At 37.7% G+C, this 24691-nt stretch overlaps 1 protein-coding gene and 1 long non-coding RNA gene across 6 annotated transcripts in view; one reads left to right on the forward strand and one right to left on the reverse strand.

Moving 5' to 3' along the window:
- The window catches only part of TGS1 (trimethylguanosine synthase 1), a 68606-nt gene that overhangs the window by 19948 nt on the left and 23967 nt on the right, over window positions 1–24691 (forward strand). The window lies entirely within an intron of this gene.
- Window positions 2472–12583, reverse strand: LOC132334657 (uncharacterized). The gene is made up of 3 exons (XR_009488427.1): window positions 12214–12583; window positions 11851–11955; window positions 2472–2768 (listed from the first exon to the last, which is right to left on the reverse strand). It is a non-coding gene; the product is annotated as an uncharacterized LOC132334657 (long non-coding RNA).

The following is a 24691-nucleotide window of genomic DNA, read 5'->3' on the forward strand; positions in this document are numbered from 1 at the left end:
CCCACAGGTTTGCATCCTGCCTTCTTGCCATCCATGATTTTCAGCACATCATTTGCTGGTAGTTGAGATGTGACAAATCATCAGGAATTTTTGGGTCTTATCCAATTTATAAGAAAACATAGTCTTTAGCAGGTATTTTTATCACTCTTTTCTATATACCTTAATATTTAGAAAGCATCCTCTGCATTCTTTTCCAATAGCTGTGCACTCTATTGACATTCATATAATTTTCCTGCCTTCCCTTTCTTACCTAATTTCAGTCTGCATTACTCTTACTCCCTGTTTCTTTCCCAGCACCAGTTCTTAGGTTGAGATCTTCTCTCCTGCACCTCTTTTTCTATTCTCAAGATTAATCCATCTCGCTTGAACAAACCCTGCCTTGTCTCCCTCACCTTGGTTCATAGTTTCTTTGCCCAGTTTAACACAGTGTCACCAAAGAAAGCTCCCTTCTACAGTTAGGTACTCTTTTCCCAGCATCCTTTCATTGACCCAAAACTATTGAATCTTCACAGCCTCATTATCTGGAAATTCCATTGTCATTCCCAGGTCTTTTACACACCATGGTTAGTTTGAAAAAAAAGGCCATTCCCCAGCTTCTTTCCCACTCTAGTATCTGTAAAATCTCACTGATGTTTCACAATTCCCACCCTTCCTTTGCACAACCTTCACTACTCCCTTGCCCTTGCACTTCTCTTTCACTCCAGTCTGCTGGAATTCAGCAGTTGCCATAAAATTTCATTGCTTGCACTGTGTCTTGTGTTGTTTATGTGCCTAGAGTCTTGTGTTGTTTATGTGTCTAGAGGCAGGGGAAATAGGATGAGTTTCCTGTTAAATTATTATTTTAGTCTGATTAACACTCTATATTGAGAAAAATATAGCATAGAGAGGACAGAGTCTTTCAGATCATAAAGTCATTGAATGTTTTGGGTTGGAAGAGACCTTAAAGATCATCTAGTTACAACACCCCTGCATTTAGATATTTAGGTCTTAAAAGATGACACTTTTCTAACATAAGCACACTACATTTTTTACTCTTCACAGTAGGTCAGCCTAGATTCAGGTCAGAAATATATCTGGAGATTTCCCTGCATTCAGTCCAGTGTCACAGGGTACTGTTTAGCCTTTGAGTCAATGGCTCAAAGGCTAAATAAGCAGTTGGTAATGTAACCAAGAGCAACATATGGGTCAAAGGATAGAAATACCTAAAATTTACCTCTAGACCATAACAATTGTGTCACACACAACTTGCTGACATCAAGTCCAGAGAAAAGAGAGGAAGAAACAATTTATCCCAAATACAAAGAGAGGTTCAGAAATGTTTGGAGTAGTTGCACACTGTTTCTGTGGTTGCAACACCCACGGTACCTCAGCAAAACCATGCACACGTAGTTTCTCTGATAAATTGGTGCCATTTTGAGCAGAATAAACCAAGACCAGTGTGTTGTGAGAAGTCAGAATACTAGTGATGGCCATAAGTGTACATCTTTTAGGATGACTGAAGTGTATTCAATGTACTCGCCCTGTGTTGCTGTTACTGAGAGACACATATGCAAATAACATGGCTATTAACTATTGCATGCACCTGGATACATGGTTATTTTCTAAACTCATGTACATATAGATACAGTAGAGTATGGCCTTATCTCATTAAATATTTTCCATTATGTAGAGTTGTAAGGCTTATTCCATGGCTGGACTCAGGTCTTCCCTTCATGACAGTCTGATGGTCCCATTTCTCCTGACTGGTTGTGCACCACTTCAAGCATTATAAACAGCATTCACCATCAAATCCCAAAATAAACATTGTAATATTATTTAGGTCCGGACTGTCAAGAGGTTGGATGGCTTTGCTCTAGTTATTACTTCAGTTAAATACTGTAATAACAGCATTCTTTCTCTTGCAAGAAGTTGAGTGGGTGTGTATGTAGCAATTATCTAAGTGGGTAGAATTTGCACAGATGAAAATAAAGTAGATGAGCTGTAATATCAAGTGTGGGTGACATGCCTCCCTTTATACACCCTTTAACCTTGCTCACACAGGAGGTACACACCAAACAGGGTGGCATTCTGAAGGGCTGGAGGGTCATAAAACCTTACTGGAGCATGGGTTTTGCTGAATGGATCTGTCTAGGATGCTTTATGCTTTAGGAATTTAAGAGAAAAGTACTTGTTTTGGACATTTATGAAACTGTAAGTTCAAATAATCTGCCTAAAATGAAAATTTTAGGAATGTTTTCTTCTACATAATTAAGAAAAGGTTACCTGAATTATAATTTTGACTAAGCCACAACAGATAAGGAGTTTTTTGGTTTGGAGATTTTCGGAGGGATTTGGGGGTTTGGTTTGGTTTGGGTTTTTATTTTGTTTTGTTTTTGTTTTAGAGAGAAACCACAGTCCTTCTCATAGGGAAATGTATTTAAAGACAAATGAGAAAACATTGTAACATCATTTCAGATTGTGGGTGTGCTTCATTCTTCAATAAACCAGAAAACTCAGCCTGAAATGTGACAAACGTCACCTGTAGGTTGACAAGGAGTCAGAAGCTGCAGTCAAGTTTCTTACAGAGGTAGTTTTTCTTATGGTAGAAAGTACAACAGATTGATGCCTCAATAACATGCTTGGTCCAGTATCACTAAGACATTTGAACGATCTCTTCAGTAAGCCACTGAACTGGAAAGGACTGGCTCACCTCAAGAGGGGACCAGATCCATCCCCTTGCTTATGGCAGTGCTGTGTCCGTGTCGTCATAGATGTTTGTCAGCATCAGTCTAAAAAACAATCCAGTGATAGACATTACCCCACAACCCTCCAACATGATAATTATTATTTTGTTATGAGACTTCTGTAAAACAAACAGGCATTTCAGGAGATAGAGGATTGTCTGTTGAAAGGGACTGAAAGATGATAAATTAAAGCACTTTACTGTTCCATTAAAATTAGTGGTAATCAGAGATACACATTTTCTTGGTTGCAATTTTAAATGCTCATTGCATGACACAAGAAAAAAATTTAGGAGCTCTTCAGGAGCATGTAAAATACAGTAATCTTTAAAATTAAACAATAATAAGTCATGATTTCAAGTAATTTTGCAAAGGCAATGCTGTTAGCTGAAAGGAAGCTAAAAAATAGGGAAAAAACTCAAGCTTATATTTTAGCAATAATCAAAAGCATCACACTTACTTAGTTAGACTGGCTTAAACCTTTTATATCCCCTGCATGTTTTTCAGTCCTTTTTTCCTCTAGAAGACCAACGTGCTTCTTGACCTTATTTTTTTTCTGGATTTTCAATTTCTAGCTTTTCAGTGATCAGCCACACTTTGTACCAAATCAAACAAGGATTTTTCAATACCTCTATGACTAGTAATGAATTAAATAGCTGATTTACAACACAGTGACTTTTTTCTGTCTTAGGTTTACTGGTATCATAAAACATTGTGTCATGTTTTAACCCCAGATGGCAACTAAGCACCACGCCACTGCTGTTGAATCCACTCCCCAGCCTACAGGTGGGATGCAGAGGAGAATAAGAAAAAGTTAAAACCTGTTGAGATAAGAACAGCTGAATAATTTAAATAAAGTAAATAATAATAACAACAATAACATCCATGAAAAGGGAGTTAACAAGAAGAGATTGAGCAATAAACCCCAAGACAGACAAGGGATGCTCACTACAGCTGTTCACCAGCTGCTGACCAATGCTGAGCCATCCCTAAGCTGGGACTGGCCTCTTCCAGCCAATTCCCCCCAGTTTATACACTGAGCATGACACTCTGTGATTTGGGACATCCCATTGACCAGTTCATGGCAGCTGTCCAGACCTGGCCAGCCTCCTCCTGGCTTCCTGTGCACCTGCTCACTGGCAGAGCATGGGAAACTGTAAAGTCCTCGACTTGGGGTAAGCCCTGCTTAGCAACAACTAAGCAATCAGTCTGCTATCAATATCATTTGCATATTGAACCCAAAATAAAAAACTGTACCAGCTACTAGGAAGAAAATGAACTATATCCCAGCCAAAACCAGGACACATTTATAGCTGCAGTGGTCACTAATTAAAACTTGTTAAACCCCAAGTTTTTAACTTTGTTAAAAAATTATTTTAATATGATTCTGAAATAGAATTGTCCAAGAAGGAAAAAATACCATCTTTTACATGTTTCAGAATAAAATCTGAATTTACTAGACCCACTGCAACGTGTTAAATCATGTTCACTTCATTCACTGTGCCCCAGACATGTTTAGGAATGCTATCGATTCGACAGAGCAGGATCCTTGGTTCTCATCCACATTTGAACTCTTTTTATACTGCTGTAGCAGAGTGAGGACACCTGAAAAATCTACTTACTATTCATATATCTCTGGGGCTTCTTTACAGTCCTAAAATCTAAAAAAAGGTTTCTGTAAAAACACGTAGGTTATATTTTAAATACCATTCACATAATGAAAATGTTATTCATTCTATATGCAGTTCATTTTGAAAATATGTATTGTATTTTCACATGCATTTACTCCCATGCCAAACATGGGAATGTGCCTATGCTTCGCCACCTCAGATCAAATAATGTAAATCACAAAAATCCTTTTTCATAATGTCTTCTGAGGGTATTTTGTAATAAGTACTGCCTTGCTTTGTTTGAGGATTGAACCAGTTTAATTTTTCAGTCTGGATAACTAGAGGTTTTTTCCCAGAGTTCATGAAGTGCTTTCCTGAAAGACAGTTCTGGATATGGATTCTGAGCCACTGAACACTCTATTCAAGTCACTGACAACCAGGAGATAAAATGGTGTTTCTGGTGTTTCCAGTTAAGGATGCTGGCCTTGATCAGGACAAATCACTTTGATGTAGTTGTTTCTTTTGCCCCTTGTTACAGTAATATTGACAGAAGCTAAAAAGTACTGCCCAAAGACATTGTCATCACTGATTGCTGGCTGTGCCTATGAGAAAATTATACAATCTTGGTCAATCCAATATGTTCTTACATGTTGTGATCAAAATTGTACTTGATAATTTAGCATTCATTGGAATGAAAAAGAAGGAAGCAAGTGGCAGGGAAATTTCCCTGTCTTTGTTACTGAGAAATCCCAAGACTTTCTCTTTTTATTCCCAGCTTAGCACAGAACTCTGTGGTGCTCTTCTATTTCAGCCCAGGGATGCCTGACATAAGGATTCATCTGCATTTGTAGAATGCTTTTTCTTTCCTTGTGAAACTAAGTTTTCCTTGTTCTTGCTAACTATAAAAATGGATTATGATATCTATTAGACAAAATACATCAGATTATCAGTGTAATGTGTTGCTGCCCCTTTCTACCTGCTGATTCTTAATCATTCTGAACTCTCAGTTACAACTGAAGGAATCTACAATATTTTGGGTCAGTCATTTGGTAGCTAATCTCTTCATCAGAGAAGAGAAGGCCATCTCTTTTGCCCCTCTGCAACACTATTTTTTCCCAGGCAGACTGTGTAACCACAGAGCAGATTGCACCAAGGCTTGTTATGACACTACTAAGGTGGACAGAAGTGCACTCTGCCCTCACAGCCCACAGCACCAGAGCTCCAGCTGTATCTGTGGCCCCAGTGTTCTGAGGATATACTATGGCCCACAAGTCACCTGTAACTTTCTGTAACGGCATCCACACTGCTTCTCACTACCCTGCCACTACTGAGCCCTCCCAAAGAACTTACTGTAGGGATAAAGCCTTCCTCATTCCTTACTTGCCTCCAGGATTATGAAACACATAACTCAGTAACTGTGAACAACTCCTGAAAATCTCCCATGACGTTTTAATATGAACATAAACAGCCATATGAAATTAAAAGAGAACATGACTACTATCAGCTGCAGTCCTTTAAAGTGCTTTACGGATATTTGCTTCTTGCCATTCCTCCTTTCTCTTTCAGAATCTGCTAAGAATCTGGATTCTGAGATTCTGGCATCAGGAGAGAGTCTGGTTGAGGCCAGACATTTTCCATCCCACAAACTCATGCAGCAGGCATGGAGGGAGCAGGAGAGATTATGATTGATACACTTTAAGAGTGAAAACTCTCCAAGCTCTGCAGACTGGGCATGCTAGCAGGCAAACCTGGTTCACACACTTTCAAGACTCCAGTTGCTTTGCTGCTGAGATTACCTAACAGTTGGCATAGTCTGGCTGGTTCTTAGCTGCAGCAGCAGCAGCAGCAGCTTTGATACAGGACAGACTAAGGACTGTCCCATGTCAGAAATAGCCTTAGCCTAGTGAACTTTGATGGCCAAGGAAGTTTGTTAATCCCTAAGGAGTGAAATAATTAACTCTGATGGGAGATTATAAAAGCATCTATATGTTTTTAAATGCTCTGTTATTACCTCTGATTGTTAGGTAAAAGGCAAGTGCACTCCCTCATAATTTGGTCACGGTATTACAGATTTAATCTTTAATTAATGTCCTCTTTCATCTGCTACCCTAGGCTTTGTGACTGCCTGTGTGTTGCATGACTCAGTCCCCCAGCTGAGATCATTCTTGTTTCCAGCCATCAGGGGTACTGGTTGTCCACATAACTCTAAACCTAAAAACTGAAATTGCAAACAAAATACCATTGCTCCTGGTAAGAGGTTCTTACTCCTGTTGTCCTCAGGTAGGAAGCAACTGAAATTTTTACCATTTTCATTTGCAGATATGTGGTTTAATCAATGAGTTGAACAGCATCTGAAAAAAACATGTCCCTTTAAAGCAACTCTTCAAAATAGAGGATATTTGCTGAGCAGTGTGTGCAGTTAAGTGCAGCTGTCATTACACTGCTGTTTTCTATAATATCATGAGCTAAATTGCTACTACTCAGTTAACAGGACTCTCAGAAGTTCTGTCTTCTAGTAGTAAAGTCCAAAGACCCCTAAGAAAACACTTGTCTCCTATACCTTGTAGGGCTTTCAGTATAGTGTCTCTGAATCATTCACCCAACAAGTGTGTTCTGCTAAATGTGCAGCTGAAAGTAGTCAATAAGAAGAAAAAGCAATATTTGTGTCGATTTCTTTTCTTGGTTTTCTTGCCTCAGTGGTGTGCCTCCATGCAATGATGCCTCAGTGAAAGAGCATGTCTTGACCTTCACAAATATGATCAGTATGAGAAACTCCTTAAAGTCAGGAAGTTCTTTGAGATTCAAGATCCTTTTCTATCCTGCTCAGAACTGACCAGGCTCGTTAGAGTAAAAGTGAGAGAACAAACCACTAATCGATTGTACATCTGTGGGTCAAGACCATTTTTAAAACCACTAAAAGTGTAATTTACCTAGACACTATAAAGAATAGAGCAGATATTAAAGTACAACTTCATAAACAATTTAATCACAGTTATAACAAATAATTAACTCTTGCATTAACACCACCCGGATGTGGAAATAATATTATTAATCATCCTGGGTAGAACAGTGCTTGTAAATAATCTTGCATAACAGTTGACATTATATAGAGTCTTTCTGCATTGAAATTTTTCTTTATATATTTTATTTGTCTAGATACAGACTGAGGTTTTCGGGGTTGTTCCGTTTCTAAGAAGAGTCTCATAAAAATCCCTATTTAAAAACAAGTTTTTAGAATAACAACAATGTTGTTAAAAGGACTTTTAGTTCCTTTAGTGTCTTGATGCATCTGCACCCACTTGCACAAACTAATACATGAAACCTATGAAAGGAAAATTATGCCTTGTTCATCTAGAAAGGAGATCAGCTAATGTAGTATTGAGCCTGAGATTGGCAACTTGTGATATTACATTAGCAAATCTTAACATCCTTTCTCTTTAGCCCTTGTTTGCATAAATCACTTGTGCTTGGCACCAGAATGCAGCAAAGGTAGCCTGATTTACATCTAGAGCTGGAAAAATCTATTAAGGTGGTTGCTCCCAGCATAAATGGAGATTTTGAGGGAAGTTAGAGGAAGTTTGAATAAAACTCATTATCATACTGGACATTTGCTAGGTTAGAAAATCATGTTCTACTGACATGCTATTATTACTGTGTAAAGTTCATAGGAGTCCCTCAGGCATTTCCAAAAGTTATGCATATGACAACTGCCACTTTTCCCAATCAGTTATGAAAACAAACCTTAATTTTGGAGGGTAAAATGTCTTTTTCATCTCTGACAATGTATACCTCATGGCCACAAAAGGATCATTAAGATTTTGAAAAAAAATAACCAGGTGGTCTGAAACTTTGAAAAAGCCCTGCTGAGACTCATAGCATCATGATATCAAAATATTATTGTCCTCCAAAATTATCACATCATATCCAATTTATGAGGTTGACATAAAAGTCTGTGGAATTCTTGCAAAAAAAAAACAAACCAAACCAAAACATAACAAAGCATACAAAAAACCCCAAATGAAACAATTAAAAAAACCAAAACCAAAACCAACAACCAACCAAACAATAAAACCAAAACAACCCCCCCCCCCCAAAAAAAACCCCAAAAATAAAAACCAAAAAAAACCCCAAAACAACCTAAGGTATATAAAAAGATAAAAAAACTACAAAAATACAGTGCAGAGACCCGAGAGGTCATCTTGTCTATCCCTGCTCTAAAGGAAGTTCAGCCATCTCTCATTTCTCTGCAACAGTCATTTCACATGCAGTCCAGAGGGATCAGGATTCAACCCCATGACTTCCCCTGTAAGATCTAGGATCTGCCACTAGAACCCCTTAACTGAAAGTATTTCCCTTTATCACCTTGCTTGCAAGAAAGCTTTTGTAGTTCTTCAGTATCAGTGCCTTGGCTGGCAAATTCTTACCTGTCTTAATATATCTGGCTTGAATTAGTAAAAACATATTTTAAAGTTGCTCTTTGACCACCAGTTCTGTGATGAGTTCACAGATTTTTCCAACAAGGTTGGTAATTTCCTGATTAATTGCGTAGGCATTACACAAAGTTGTTTTGTTTCTTTCTCTTCCTCAAAATGATTATTACTGATTTCTAATTTGGGGAACTTTTTTCCCAGTCTTCTTTCCAGTGATTTTAACTGTTTTGTCTAAGGTATTTTGGATAGATAGTATTGACTTCTTGAGGTACACGTTCATGAAGCCTCCACAGATGCCTTCATGGACCTTCACACAGCTCCACTAATTGTCAAGACACTGATCTCAGTCTTTATGTTCCTAGAAAGTAAAAATTGCTCCAGAAGGTAAGTGGCATCAGACTTTGCAAAAGGGACAACATATGCTAAGAGAACAGGTCTCCAAATACATTGTGTGGAAGGCTACAATACTACTTTTAACCCACTATTGCTTATAATATTTTTGAGACCATGAGATTTTTGATATCATCCTGAGATCATGGCAGTTTCTCAAGCAAGGGCTGTAATAGAAAACAACTGATGGACTGACCCTACACTCCTTTTGATATGCCAGTAGAAGAGAAACCAAGTGAAGGGTTGCACTTTGCATGGATATTTCTTCTCCAACATGTAATTTCTTATCAGCAGTATGAACACAGTTCCCGAAGTTTTCACAAACTAAATCTGGAATGCATTCTTAGTTGGTTTTAATGAAATGTAATTCTAGAACACCTTTTTTTTAGTCTTCTATAATTTCATATGCTCACTTCTCACACTGTTATCTTTTCTTTAGCAGTTAAGTGCAGGAACAAGACTAATTTCTACTGAACATATCTTTTAAGTTCTGTAATCATAATTTCTTATACTGGTATAATGTGAGGTATTCATATACAGCTCCACCTTCCTTTGCTTTCCTTCTTGAAGAACACTGTTTTAATTTTTTTCTCCCTTTCTTGTAACTTAATGATAATTAATTTAATGCTAAGTACTTTTTGTCATTTTTCTTCTCATTAAATAGCAATGAAGATTAATTGCTCAGTAAAAGCAAACACAGACAACTTACTCAGGAGTACAGATCAGAGTTTTGAACAAATAATTGCAAACAGAAATAAAAAATAGCAATCATTTTCCTTTTTTAAAGAGTGGGATTTTTAATCTTTGGCAAAAAATTTGATTTGGCTGATTATTTTCCTTCTCAAAGAATATATGTAAGCTGAGGGATTCTTCCTTGGTGGCTTTCCTTTTATACTATTCCTTGGTCTGTAGAGAAACTGCAAGAGACATGAGGCTGCCTGATTCCTCAGAACTACTTCAAAGTCCAATGCCTCCTGTTCACAGGGGACCTGGATTACCCTTGCCACAGAGAACAGAGATCCAGAACTACTGAAACTGATTTTCTTTACCCAGGCAAGAGAAGAAATGTCTCTGATAGGATGCTTTTATCTCATTCAGTCTTACTCAGATGAGGAAAAGTTTTACAGCTAGTTCAGAGTAGGCATCTCTGTGACAGCCCCTTAGCACTGTAACATTCCCTATTCAAACTCAATTTTATTCAAATTTTAGCTAAATTGTGTACTTTATTGAAAAAACTTCAAAACTTTATCTGTTGAAGAGTTGAAAAGCTAGAGGGATAAAATAGATATGCACTGTAATTTCATCTCTACTTCTCTTACTCCTTAAAATATCAACTCCTTTAAAAATCCATTATCTTTTTCTGGCTAACCCCTGAATTAACAACTCTTCTCCTAATTCTTTTTTCAAATATCTTCCATCTGATTGTCCATGTAGTTTGAGGGATTCAGAATAATAGTCCACAACTCTGTGGGTACTGGTAGCTAATTCAAGCAGGAGGTGAGTCAGTAGTCAAGCATGGTTGGTTCACTAGGTGACATCCTTCTTGAGAAATGCAAGAGGTCCAAAAGGTATGTCCAAATAAAACTTGCTTTGTTGCAACATCTTTCCCTCAAGCCTTCCCAGTGATTAAGTTATCTCGGTCTGTTTTGTCAAGGAGAGTTGGATCAAGCAAATCTAAACACATAAAATTAGGTGGGATAAATATTTCTGTCTTTCTGTTTCATTTCCATGGTGTTCAGCAGAGATGAAATTTGTACTTTCCAGGGGTAAAAAAAGAGCTATTAGTGTGCAGAATAACTCTCATAGGAAGAAGCTACTAAACTCCTGTTTGCAATATAAAAACACAGAACTGAAAGGTTTTGTATGAATCCAGTCTCAAGAAAACTCTGGAACAGGCTACAGAAGAAGCCCATAAAGCATTTATTCTACTTGCAATGGCACATATTGCTTCCACATCAGCTAGCTTAAGAATTTTAATATGAGGTCAAGAGCCATAGCAATTAAGTGTCACAGGACTCGAACAGGACAGATTAAGGGAGTTGTCAATGACAGAGTTATCTGCAACAAGAAGGAATTTGTTGAAGAAAACTCACAGATGGTGGGAAAAACCCGTTGTCCTTGCCAGACTGACTTAAGGAAAGATTCTCTGTTGACTGCAATTCTGGCCAAAGGTGTCGATGCTGAACATATAAGGAGTATACACTAGAAATACACCTGGCTGTTTTAATGTCAATAGAAACACAAAGGCATTTTGTCCTGCAAGCCCAGGATTAGGAAAGAGCTGGAAAGATTAAGAAAGAGGCAGGAAGAGCTTTTTGTTCTACTCCAAAGACAAACAGCAGAAACTGGCACATAGATCAATATAATGTTTGAATTCTCTTACTGTAGAGAATGTAGAAATGTAAATAAAAGTCCCTCTTTCTTCCTCCTTCAGAGGCAGTCCCACATGCAATATATAAGAACTTAATTTTCTCCCTGAGAATTTTCTGTATAATCCTTTCAAAATTTTTCAAACTCACTTTTAAAACTCTTTAGGTTTTTCACATTCAGGACATTATTCCAGAGCCATGTTTTCTGATACTGCTTTGATATAATTGATTTTTGTTATCCATCTGCCCGTATATCTCAGGAAAGATTTTTGGGGCAACTCTGTCTATATGTGGTTAGAACATTTTTCTTGAAAGCAAGATGAAATCTCACCTGATTCTTTCCCAGCTACTCGCCAGGGGTGCGTTCTGTGCTCTCTCCCTTTTCCCTCTCTTCTTCAGGGTCTGTTTTACTCCAGGGGTAAGACCTAATAAGTATCTAAAAAAAGCACAGAACTGTGAACCCAGTTATGACAAGTACCAGATAATCACAAAAAAAAGTCTGCACCTGTTCCAGACAGCAAGTGGAAGGCATTCTCAGAGAAAGCAGCAGGGCAAGTAATAACAGAAATAGACATTTTAGTGGGGCAAATTGCACTACGTATTATTTCTACCTAAGTTAAATCACAAGTTTAAAGTAGAGAAAACCAAAGGAAATGGCTGTAAGCAAAAAGTGTAGAAATGCTGGACTTCTTACCTCTGGCAGAAGTGGCTACAGGGTGTAATGTTAGGCTGGTTTAGGTAACCACAGCACAACAAAATTAAGTTAAAATTAGATCTGATTGCCAAGACAGGATATGACCAGCTATGCCTATCTACCTCCTCCAGTTTTAATGGAGTTTCATTTTAATAGTAAGATTAGAAGGGAAAGGCTTGTCTTTGAGGCACAGCTCCCTGGCCCTGTGTTTATGCTGGTACTCCCACCTGGAGGTGCAATGAGACTGTCATTCTGCACCATATAATCTTGAAGTTCAGGCAATGTTTATCCCTAAGAGACCAGCCTCCTGCATATGTTTCTTAACAACTTAGAATGCATACATTTCTAGTATCAAGATTCCTATCTGTCAATGAAGTTTTGAAATGTCATTAGGGAGGTACTTTTCTTTCTGGCAACATTTGTGCTGTTTCATTTTATTCCCTATAATAATTTTTCAAAATTTTGGAACGAAGAAGTTCTAAATCAGTTCTAGAGCAAAGTACTTGAATAATTCACAGAGATTAATTAAGCACACAACTCATTTTACTGATAAATTAGAAGAACTGAAAATTGTTTTTGATCAGTTGCAAAGTGCTTTTGAAGGAAGTTACATTTGACTCATAATTCAAAAAAGAGATTCTGGCATTATCATTGATGGTTGTTTAAAATCATTGGCTGAATGTTTACTGGCATTTAGAAGAGAAGACAGAGAGAAATATGATTGGGGTTTATTGTGTCATAAAGGCAGCAGGGAAGGTGAACAGAGAACTCTGCATCAACCCCACAGCGCTGGAACTAAGGCAAGCTCAATGAAACTGGTAGGAGATTGGTTGAAACAAAGATGAAAGGAAATACTTGATTACACAGTGGACACTGGACTACCAAAGAAGCTCATAAAGGCAGAGTTTATCATTGGGTTCAAAAAGGGTTCAAACAAAGTAATGAATAACTGATCCTTTAACAGGTTCAGGCAGAAATCTACCCTGTAACACTCCTAATATTTTTGCACACTGCAGAAATACACAGGTAAAAGAGAACATGGCCAGACTCACATGGTCTTCTTAAATAGCACCTGCTATTGCCTCTCTCAGAGCATATTGGGCTAACTGGAATTTCTGGTCTATTGTAGTACAGAACATCTAATATTCCTGAGTAAAAACATTGTTTGTGCCCTCTTCTGGATGCACTTGCTAGATGTCAAGTACAATTTCCTTTCCTTGTATTAAAGAAAATCTTTGTGTATAAGATAACATAAATTGACTGGTCGACTTTTTAGAGATATTGACTGAAACTGAGTGAATCTATCATATCATATATCATATCATATCATATATATGTAAATCAGATATACTTGATAGCTGTATACTATAAGCATTAAATACCAAGTTACTTGAGATATACTCATAGGAGAATTCATAAAGAAAGGATAGAAGCCCAAACAAAGCCCAGTTTTTGTCCTAGGGCAGAACTGTAGAAATGATGGACATGTCAGCTGTAACAATCTAAAATGGAGATACTCATAAAATTAAGTATTACTAGATTATCTGTGCTTCATCCTGAAATACCATTCCAACCACATATCTGATAAGCAGGCTGATAAAGAATAAAACATACAAAATTGCTGCAGATTAGTGGCACAGTGCCAAATATGTGCAGTATGAACCTGGTTTGATTGCAAAAATACAGAAAGTCCCCTGTAATTCTACAGAAAAGCGGGCTCAAAGGATCTTAAACCAACAGGTTATTTCATGTAACCTGTAGGGCTGTGTAGGGGCATGGCATGGTTCTAAGATGACATCTGTTTGCAAAGGGCAAACACAGATATATATCATGCAGACATATGCTCATGCTGTAAAATACAAGTCTGTTTTGCTCTCGTGAGGAATCACAAGGCAGAAGGCAGAATTCACAAAGTTTTCCAATGAATCCAGCCACTCAGATGGATGAGAGGCTGTCTCATGTACATACAGCAGATTATAGATTCTCATTCTTTAGGTTTGGTTGTATTTTATCATTTACAGAGAGATTTTAGGAACAATATATATACAGCTCAAAAATTACCCAGCAATTATTTATTGGGTAACAAAAAACATGAACAGCTGGGACTATCATACAGCACCGTTGCTCCCCATTTTCTTTCAGTTCCTTAATTTTTTTCTTACTATTTTCTTTTGTTCAGTTACTAGCAATTACTTCCTCAATAATTACACTTTGCCTGTCTTATTACTTTTCTCATCTTACACGGCTATTGCTCAGGTCTTGCAGCTCAAAATAATCATTTTCTCAAAGTTCTACATCACCAACGTAAGGCACCCAACTGGACTCGAGGTCACAGAGAGCTGAACCTGAATCCTTGGGCTGAGTTACATCTCCTCCCTGGAGAGTCCTCTCCTCTCTTTCTTCTGCCAAGGCTATGCTGTCCCCTGTTCCTTTGCACAGTTCTTAAAACCTGTATTTGCCTTTTCTCCTTGTACACAGCAGTGTAGCATGATTTAATTACTGGGTATGAAATCCATTTGTCATGCTGATGTAAAAGGTTATTTTAAATGATGCACACCTTTGCTTGCAAATCTGACATCAAATACTTGTAAAAATAATTAAGTAATTAATTCTCCCAATTGACAAGTCTGTGTCTAAATTGAGCATAAATGAAATACCAAACAGAAGAACAGGAAATCCATCCTGCATATTGCAGTATGAAGGCTGATGTCTGAATTTAGATTACAAATCAAGGCTCTAAACATTTCATTTACCACAGAAGTATTTACCTAGTATCCTGCTGATAAAGTGATCTGTTGCTGAGTGGCAGAGGCAGGCTGTGTTAATGCAGAAATCAACCATAATCTATAAGAACAGCATCATGGTAATAAACAATAAGCAAAGGTCCTTCCAGTGTGGTTTCTGCATCATGCTGTTCATAAATGGTCAGGTGGTCAGAAAGCAAAACTTCAAATCACAGCTTCAGGCAAGGCATCCTACAGTGTAACTCCTCAAAACATGCTGAGGACACAACAACTGGAAATACACATTAGTCAAGATTCAGTGGGCAGTCAAGAATGAAATATTTTTGCAATTATCATTGAGTCTTGGCACTCAAATATTTTAGAATGCCAATGTGGTCAACATTCTGTGAAGAAAAACCAAGAGCATAGCATATGGCAGGCTTTGCTTGTGTAGTGCTCATTTTATTACAGAGGCCTAAAATTTGTTGATTATGGTGCTCCTGTGACACTTATGTTGTTATTACAAGCCAATTCAACAACAGCTTTTTTAACACCAGTTTGTGTAACTTATGAATACATGAATACATGTACCATGCTATCATCTGGAATTTAAATTCACACTTAAAAATAACACCAAAATAAACAAGTACATGAAGCAAGTAAGAATAATTCTGAAGTCAGAAAACTAAGATGAATATGAAATCATCACAGGCTGAGCACAGGAGAATATCCTAGTGATAGTTACCCTTTTTTGTGATCAAACATTTTCATTTCACTTTGCAAAGAAGTTGCTTAAGAAATCTGCACCTGACACTTTATTTCTTTGTTGTTCTATGCACAACATAGTATTTCTGCATACAATATAATCAAGTGCAGGAAGCTACTTCATATTAGAGGTACTAAAATTCATGGGTTTTTTTCCTCTGATCATCATTATTAAAGAGAAAGATTCATTGCACATTCACATCCACAGAGGAAGGTGACAAAAAACAAATTTACATTTAATTCAGAAATGGTAAAAGAAGACTCTAAACAAAAGAGCAAATCTAAAAGCAACACACACACACATACAATTTGAGAATTCTTTATTAAGAGAAATTGCAAAATAGGCAGTTTACCTATGGACAGTCCTTTTGTTTGTTTTCTAGGTAGCACAGTGACTGAAAGCCTCAGGCAAGACTGCATTTCTATTTTCAGCTCAAAAATTCAAGAATTCCCAGAGACTTCTGCAGCATCTTCTGAAGCTTACAAAGAAGCTTGAACAGTTATAGACTGCCTTGGATTGTTAAATTGCCTTGTATTTGGTGAAAAGTAAACATATCACAGGTGCAGAGACTTTGGGGCTTTGGTCAGCTCAAAGAAATACTTTTTCCAGAAAAATACCCAACTTACAAGACCCTTGGAAGGAGATGTAATAGATATGATGATACCAGATTATACCAGACCATCCCTTTCCTTTTGTATAAAAGAATCTGTTACCAGATAACATCTCTTCATATTTAATTCCTAATAAAAAAACAACCATAAAGATCAGGAAATGTTTTTATTCTTAAATAGCAAAGCTATTATAAAACAAGTTGTAATCACTCATTATGTATTGCTTAACAGTTTAAATAGCAGTGATTGAACAAGCATTTCCACAGTGGTTCTTTCAAAAATGAAAGTCTATTTTCTGACCTACTGTCATTTAAAATAAGTATGAAAATACATATGTCACTATAAAGCTGCATTAACATTAATTTGGAAATTCCAAGTCAAAATTATTTTAAAGGCACTCTGCTAACAAAACCAAAGGGATGTTCTGAACAAGTTTGTTATGCAGCAGGTTACAGCCCAGTGCACTGCAGGCTCTTTCTTTGTTTTTAGCTTCTGAACACCAAGTTCAAAGATGCACAGTTCTCCTGCAAGTGCTTTCTCAAAATGAATGAAATCAAGTGTTCTGGAAAGGAGGCAGGACTGCTAACAGCGATTACAACTAAGAATGTCATTAATAAATAGTAGGATTTACCGTGCTAAGGTTAAGGCTTTGGCAGGTAAAAGGAGCTGAGGTAAATGAATGTTACTGGGAACAGATAAGCAGCAGAAACTATGATCATTTCCCTGCAGTCACTGTGGCAACACCTGATATTATTCCACTATCAGAAAAGACCTTTGAAAGACACTGGCAAAGCCCCTCCTGCTTGCAAAGACTCACAAGCTACCAGTGCTCTAGTACAGACAGCCCTAATCCCATTGACAACAGCAAGGGAGCTGAGTGAACTGCACAGTAAAAATCACTTTCTAGGATTTTTCTTTAAGTGCTGAAAGTGAAGCACCTTTGTGCACAGAACTGCTTTGAAAGGAAAAAAAAATTCATGAACTACTATGCTATTTATCTGAGGTCAGCTTTATATCTCTTCTTATTCTGGGCTTACCACTACAAGACTTGTTGCAAAATCTATTGAAATGCTGCAAGGGTGGTGTTTCCAGAATAGTCTGCTCATGTCTGATTTATTTTCGTTCTAAAAATCAGTTTGGTGGTCTAATCTCTCATCACTTACATAGGAATCCCTGAAGATTAGCAGGATGTCACTTGCAGGCTTTTATATCAGCTATTGCACTTCCCTGATTCATAAAGATGTCACTGGCTTTATCTGATACCATAGATTCACATGATACCTTGCCCAGAGCATCCCACGGTACTTGCACACAGTGTGAAAGATCCTGCTTTTTGTCTCAGACCTTTCCTCTACTTTAAAGTCCCTTATTTATGCATTTGAAGCTGTCTGTTGTGTGCCCAAGTGCCATGACCCCTCGTTTTTCCCAGAAATCCTCCCATGCCCATCATTTTATCAGAGCCCTCATGTAGCCTGAAGCTGAGCCTCAGAAGGGAGGGAGAAGCCAAGAGGCCAGGAAGGAGATGTTCCCCCTTCAAGGCAGGTAACACCCTGTGTTGAGGGTGTTTCTGCACAGATCCTTCCATCCTCCACAGAGCTCAGGGGAGCAGCACTGGGGATCCTGATGAGACCCCCTGCCCAGCCAGTCTCCCTGGTTTCAGAAGACATGTAATTCAAGTTTATCTGGAGACCTACAATGGCATACATGGCCTATTCTTTTTTTCTTTCCTAAGTCTTGGTTATATACAGTTGGTCATGGCTAAAGAGACTGAGGTAACACCCCCTTTGGTTTGTCCCTTTATGTCACTTTTTTCCTTACCAGAATTACTGTAGGTATACATTTTTATCTGTTTCATAAAAATATTTTAATCAAAAATATTTCTTATTTAGCATACTCTCATACAATGAGAATATTTCCCTGGCATTTTAACTGTGAGATGACTAGCTACGGAGTGACAGAGCCTGTGCCTCATGCTGGACAAACCAGCTATGAAATAGGAGTCACCAAGGATGTCTCCATGGTGAATGATAGACCACCTGGTGTTTCTTCCACCCCCACAAAGCTCCTCACCGGTCAAAACCGTAAAATCTTATGTATATATATATCTTATATATTATCTTATTATCTTATATATAATAGTAATTTTATACCAGTTGAGTTTCAAGGTAGCAAAACCTCCTGATGGACCTGTCTTGAAGAGTAACTCATTGCATGAAAGGAGAGTGAAAACAGCATGTAAAGACAGGACACCCAAAACTGCCAGATCTGAGAGAACTGGTCTTTTACCCCAAAATAGGAAATTAATAATGACAATGTTTGCTTACTCTAGGGATCTGTTTGATTAAGCAGCAACCAGGGGATTGCCAACAGGCTTTTGAGAAAAGAGCATGGGAAGCATAAAAAATGGAAGGAAACTTGAGACTGTGGGGTGACATGTGGGAGTGGAAGGCACACAGCAGTTTGATCCCTGGCTCAGATGCTGCCAGGAGTCACCCCACTGCCATCGTGTCCTGTATCCCCCCAGAATGGGGTGCAAGACCAGAAGAACCCACTGCTTGGAACCCATGGAATTCCTTCTCACCAGCCCATGGACTAGCAGGCAGCAGAGACCTCCACTGGTACACATGAACTCCAGCAGGAGAATATGCATGGCCACAAGAGAGGGGTGCACTTGTCACCCCCTGTCCTGTAAGAGAGAGATGTGCACAAGCATGCTCTTGTGGGACTAGAAATGGTGGAGATTAGGCTGTTAAGCAATTTATAGGTGTGTTTTAACATCCTGCAAGTGTTTTCCACTCTGGTTTATCTGTCAGCCTGTTGATATTGATCCAGAAGGTGAAGTTCACAGAGTGTCAGCTAATTATGTGTCATTAATAAATCAGTAAACCACTTAGATCCTGATCTGAGTTAAACCACTTAAGTGAAACAAGTCTTGCCTGACACAGTCCCTGGTGTTAAAAAAGTCATATGCTATTAAAACCACAATGAGCAATTAGCTTAAGTACCCCTGAATTGCACTCAAGTTACAATAGGTCTTTAACTCAGATGATTGACTATTTCATTTCCTAGTTAGAGGTTAACATGCTTCTTCTTGATGCTCTAATTATCTCAGAGACAGTTGCTGGCTACAGTCCTGGGCATTCCTGTGCCATTCCTCTCTTTATGCTGTCACCTTAATATGAGCTTGTATCACAGAAAGGAAATTTCTTATTTCCAAATTATGTTTCAGTAGGTAGTCTGTTTTCACATGCATTGGTGCAATTTGCAGCCCGGACATTGAACCTGGGAAAATACCTCCCAGATGAACAGTCTCTAATTTCTCATAGTTGTCATACTATAACTAAAGAAATTAAAAATAAGTGATGAGCTGAGAGAGTGCAGAAAGAGCAGAATTAAATAAAAGTTTCCCGTTCAACAAAAGCAATGAAAAGTAAAATGTAGCTAAGGCTTTCGGATGCTCAAGTATGAGCTGAAAAGCAAGAGACTTCAATGATTAGTTCCAGAGAAACAACATATCCCCTATAATTTTATTAAAGATATTAACCATAAAACACAGCAAATAAATTTAAAACATACTATTCAAATGTCCCATGAAAGAAATACACATACAATATAATGAATTTAACAGAAAGAAAATAATAAAGCTACTGGTCACCTAAAGTTTTCAACCTAAAAAGAAGCTCTAGCAAGGCGCCAGCCCAGCAAGGACACCCTTGCATCTTCAGATCAGGACCTCAGCAGGAACAAGCTCAGTTTCAGAGGAAGATCCCTGTACGGAAGAGCTCCTTTCTATGATGGAAGGGCTAAGATTAAACTGCTTTAGTTGAAGATAGGCAAGGGCACATCCCTAATTTGCCACCCTGTTTCTTGGGAGGTTAGATCTATCACATTTTTTTGTTACCCTGCAGTTACTTAAACCAGCAGGATCTTGTTTTGTGGTTAGTGGTGGCTGTTGAGGTGAAAATTAATGGTTTCTGAAAACACTTGCCTATGGCCATACCCTTTGAACTGTCTTTCCTTGACACCACTTTTCAGCCTGAAAGAATAAAAAGTCTTGCATTCTTCACACAAAGTTGCTACTCACTCTTTAGATTAGAAACAATCTTTTCAGTGAGATGTAGATGTTATTAAGTATAATGGGTTTATGATTAAGGCTCTCATACAATGCCAAAAAATCCACAAATCCCCAAGAAAAAAATTAATAACCAACAAGAGAAACAAGAAGTTATAATTTTCAGAGCTATATTGGAAAACAGAGCTCCAATAAAGCACTATAAAACTTACTTATAGGAATGTATATAAAAATCCAATTACATGATCAATATGCTTTATGATGAAGAAGAATAAAAACTACACATCCTCAAACTAATTTTTAAGATGTCCCTGATGGATTCACAGTCCCATTATGTGGCCTTCTTTGGCTTAAACTACATCAGCAGCCCTTCCAAAGGTGCAAACGAATAGTGGCTATTTGTAAAATAAATTATATGGCCCATTATCTAGCTAAAGCTATGGAACTGGATGTGATTTATCTGTATTTACTACTATACCAAAAAAAAAAAAAAGGAAATTAAAAATTATTTTTAAATTAATTAAAAAATTTAAATCCAAGACTTCACTGGGCAGAAACAGAAGCATTAGGTTAAGTGCCTGATAACTGGCATGACCAAATACATACTGTTCCAATTAATTACAATTCCCACAGGATTCAAAGGTGCTTTTGAATCAGGCAGCAGGCAGCTGAATTTGCTCACAAACAAAAAAAAAAACCAAACAAAACCAAACCCATAAAAAATTCATACACATTCAAAAAAAACAAAACAAAACAAAAGCAAACAAGACAACAACAAAGAAACCCTGAGCCCTTCACTACAAAAATGAAAGAGCAATTAAAATTCATATTCTGTCCTAGAATTACAGAATGTGGAGCTGTGGCTGAAGTACCCTTTATTAGTGTTTTCCAATAGATTTTGTCTTAAGTATTTCTGTTTTGCTCTGTGAAAGTGAAGTAATTACTGTTTAACAGTATTATTGTTTCACTGTAGTTGCAGATACTGAACAACCCATCACAGCTAAGGCAACCACAATGATTACAAGAACCTGCAGCTCCCACAGATTTGGCTAATGACACAATCTGAGTACAGTTACAACATAATTAGAGGATACTGCCCATTACTAGAAGGTTGAGACTTAAGGTGTCTTTAAGAAGGCAATTAGGAGATAAAAAATGCACTGTACAGTAAGAAACAGACTTAAACAACCTGTATGGATACCATGTTTGCTCTGTGTCTTTCTAAACATTTGTTCGGCTCATCTACCATAAAAACAAAAAAAATCAATCAGTCAGGGATGGCTTCATGTTCAAGCTGGGATTTCCTTCAAGAGGAAATGGCCTCAAGTTGCACCAGGAGAGATATAGGTTGCATTATTAGGAAAAATTTCTTCATGGAAAGGGTTGCCAAACATTGGAACAGGCTTCCCAGAGAAGTGGTTGAGTCACCGTCCCTGGAGGTATTTCAAAGACTTGCAGATGTGGCACCATAGGACATGGTTTAATAGTGGCCTTGGCAGTTTTAGGTTAATAGCTGAGCTCAGTGATCTTTTCCAACCTAAATGAGTCTATGTATTTTGAAATAAAAGCAAAAGCTGAGCAAAAATTAGAAGCACACAGTTTTCAGGAGGATCATAGCTTAATTCCCACTGAGATAATATTGCCACATAAAATTACTTTCTCATGTACCAGATCAGTCATATCTAACTGTCAAAGGGGACTTTGACACAGAAAAAAATCCACTCTATCACAGATGGTCACCAAATCATATGTCAAACAACCCTGACCTTGTGATTTGCATTTGCTTAGTGGACTCTCATCTTTACCAAAAAAAGTGTTAAGGAAATATTACTGTGAGACCTCAAATTCTGCAAGTGATGAATAGTATTTGAGTATTTGGTTATTTGTACATTGGCCAGTACCTCTTGAGAAGACTGCAGTGTCTCTGAATCTTAATTCAATTGTATGTCCTTCTGTGTACATCTGCAACTGGTGAAGTGACATGTCCTCCATCTTCTCCTCTTTATTAGAGACGATTTTTAAGCTAAAAGAAAAAGCCTTCACTTAGCTTGCCATTATTTTCCACACAAGTTCCCCAGACACCACCATTTGCCACCTACTGGTCCACAATTCATTGGAATAATGCCCCTTCAAGACATCCTTTTTCTTACATGTGTGAAGCTAAAGACTGAAAAAGTACAGAGCACCAGGAAGAAAAAATTCAAGTACAAAGACCATTATAAATGGCATTTTGATCAGCCAGAACCAGGGCACAGCTTGCAGAAAGTTGTCCAGATACTTCAGCTGAATCAAATCTTTCAATATATGAATTACAGAGATTTGAGATTCTCATGTACCTATCGCTTCCTGCTAAGAGAGAATGCAATATATTGACTTAAACACTCTCAGATGCTTCTCTCAGCTTATCCACCACATAAAGGTGCTAGAATCACTTGACTTAAAAACATGTAAATTAGAAAATTGTACTCTGTTTAAATACTGTTCTTAATTTTTTAAGTCTTGTTATCTGCTTATAAAGGGAGATGTTGATAAACTATTTGACTTTTTTATTATATGCAGATACATATCTAATCCAATAATTTCCTTCAAGGAGACAGTGAATGCTGTTTTCTGAGAGTTAATACATAAACATATAAAAAGCTTCATCTTGTCTTAGAAATACTTGCCTTACTTGTCCAGCACTACTCTTATATGGTAAAGGAGATGTGAATGTAAGGGTGGAGCTCAGAATTATTGAGCAGGTAAGAGTTACAGTGAGAATATGTTCCATTTCAAAAACATTGCACATATTTGCTTTTGTTTTATTTTTAACAGCTAAGGATGTTATTCCCAGAATCCTTCATATTATCATTATTTGGTCAGTATTTGTCATGGAAGTTAACTTTGAAAAGGGATTTAAAAAGGAAATAATGAAATGCTTTAAAGCCAGTTGGGCAGCAAGGTCACCTTCTGAGAAGCACAGAAAAAAGCAGCAAAGCCAGGATCACTGCAAAGGGGAGATCCTCACTATCACTTAAGATACATAAAAAATAATAACAAGAGATAGGTCCAAGAAGGACTTTGAAGCTGAGCCCCATGACTGCGTATGAGAGCAAGGAGCAAGAAACAGAAATAGGCATACCAGCCCTGCACCAACTCAGTGTGAAGCAGTCCATTATCTTCCTATAAAACAGGCTCCTTGTCAACAGCAAACTTTTACTAATTTCACTACATATGACTTTTTAAATCAGTAGAATCTCATCAGTGGAAATCTTTAAAGAATGGCTTATTTTACTTTAATTGAAACATGCTACTTGCCAGTGCAACCTAAAGTGAAAGAAGTGTTGTCACAAGCATCTTTCTGCTGGTGTAAGTGCCACATTTTAAAGTCATGTGTGCTAGAAATCACAGCCCAAGTGCATTGCCCTGCTTAGGTCAGACCTATCAGTGCAGCCTTGGTCCGAAGGGGGTATCTCTAGTAGGGTAAAGTACAAGAAAAGAGAGTAAGGGGGAAAACCAGGGGTACAGACCAGCTCCCACAGGAGGTACATTGGATATGCCAGGGTTTGTCATCTTGGAAGAGATTATATGGACTGATATCTACAAAATCCACCAGTACAGTAGCTGAGTATGGATCAATTGCTCACTTATTATTCTTATAAGTGAAGCATCATTTGAAGTTGGGAGAAGCCGTGTTCAAAATGGAAAAGGGTTCCTTCTCATGCAACAGCTGTGGGGTAAAGTGGACAAGTATCATGAGAAGAAATCCTGCTAAACAGACAGAAAACATGCCATCAGCTGCAGGTGGCTGGGGAATCTGAGAGTATTAGGAGCATTCCCACAAAGGTTTTGCCTTACCTGATGGTGGCTGCTCCTGCAGGCTGCAGAATATTGGGCTGCAATATTATAAAAGAAGAGGCATCTTGCACACGAGTGCAATTCACTGCATTTCATTAAAAATGTAACATTGTTTCCTTAAGCAGTATCCTAATTCTCAAAATATTTTGCACTTTACAATTCAACTTTTATGCACAGCATTTGGCTGTTGCTGAACAATTTGTGTTGAAAGGTTTTCGTTTTACTGCATCTTCCCTTTTGAAATATGAAGGTGATACATCATCCTAACTGCAAATGCAGTTAGACCCACATGAATGCTAGAACTGGTGCAATCTTTCCCTGTGTTTCTAAAGTATTTAATTATTGTAATGATAGACATATTCAAGCCCTGACTAACACTGGCATTTAATATTTTTGTTTATATCAGATGTAAGATGGTAGGTGATTCAGTACACAGCTAAGACTTTTCTTCCTGTAAATGGATGGAATT

This window comes from Haemorhous mexicanus, chromosome 1 (assembly GCF_027477595.1).
Source record: "Haemorhous mexicanus isolate bHaeMex1 chromosome 1, bHaeMex1.pri, whole genome shotgun sequence".
NCBI lineage: Eukaryota > Metazoa > Chordata > Aves > Passeriformes > Fringillidae > Haemorhous > Haemorhous mexicanus.